Raw genomic sequence first — 866 nt, 5'->3', positions numbered from 1 at the left:
CCATGTAAGCTGTCACATAATTCATAATAAAACATTAAAAAAAAATAGTATGATGAAAGGAGACAACCCTGGAGATACCTTTCTTTATTTTAAACTATACAATGCCCCCTTTTCTGTTTTAATGACCGCCTCTTGGTCTCTGTATAGGTTACTCAAAATTAATTATATTGAAGTGTTCTGGAGTAACCGTTCTTAGTGTTATCCAACTTTTGTCATGATCACACTATTGAAAGCCTTTGTATAGTCAATAAAGTTCAAGCAAACATCTTTCTGATATTCACTGCTTTCAGCAAAGATCCATTTGACATGAGCAATGATACCCCTAGTTCCACAACCTGTAATAGTAAAATTGAGAAATGAGTTGTGAAGGGTAAATATGTGACACGAGTTAAGTGTATTGTTAGCAATGGAAGCTCACTGGACTTCCTGTATCCATAATTTTTAATGATACTATATCAGAAAGGTCTGTTTGTTCAAAATCCAATGAGGCGAAAACCGGCAGAGTACTGTGGGAGCGTGATGCAGGCCATGGATTCTTGTTTTAAGGCAGCGCTGTACCCTCCGAGAAGGTAAAATGATCAAAGCTCACCTGCCTGAGTTGAAAAAATTTATAGACAAGATATGATCATTGAAATTAAATGGTGGCAGACATGTCCAAAGAATATTGTGGGAATTTGATCCCTTTATGAATCTTGTGATAGATGAATGTGTGGAGATGGCAACTAGTGGACAGCAGAACAATATTGGAATGGTGGTAATACGAGGAAATAGTACCATCAATATAGAAGCCTTGGTACTAGTATAATAGCTGTGCTAAGAAGAGAAATCAGTGACTTCCATGTGTCCCCACTCTAAAGGACCTGTTT

General features: G+C 37.1%; 1 pseudogene; it reads left to right on the top strand.

Moving 5' to 3' along the window:
• The first annotated feature begins 483 nt into the window (after positions 1 to 483).
• Positions 484 to 866, top strand: part of LOC102841337 — a 3651-nt pseudogene continuing 3268 nt past the window's right edge.

Source organism: Chrysochloris asiatica, unplaced genomic scaffold (assembly GCF_000296735.1).
Source record: "Chrysochloris asiatica unplaced genomic scaffold, ChrAsi1.0 scaffold00505, whole genome shotgun sequence".
NCBI lineage: Eukaryota > Metazoa > Chordata > Mammalia > Afrosoricida > Chrysochloridae > Chrysochloris > Chrysochloris asiatica.
The sequence above is the reverse complement of the archived record's forward strand: the minus strand, read 5'-3'. Positions and strand labels throughout refer to the sequence as shown.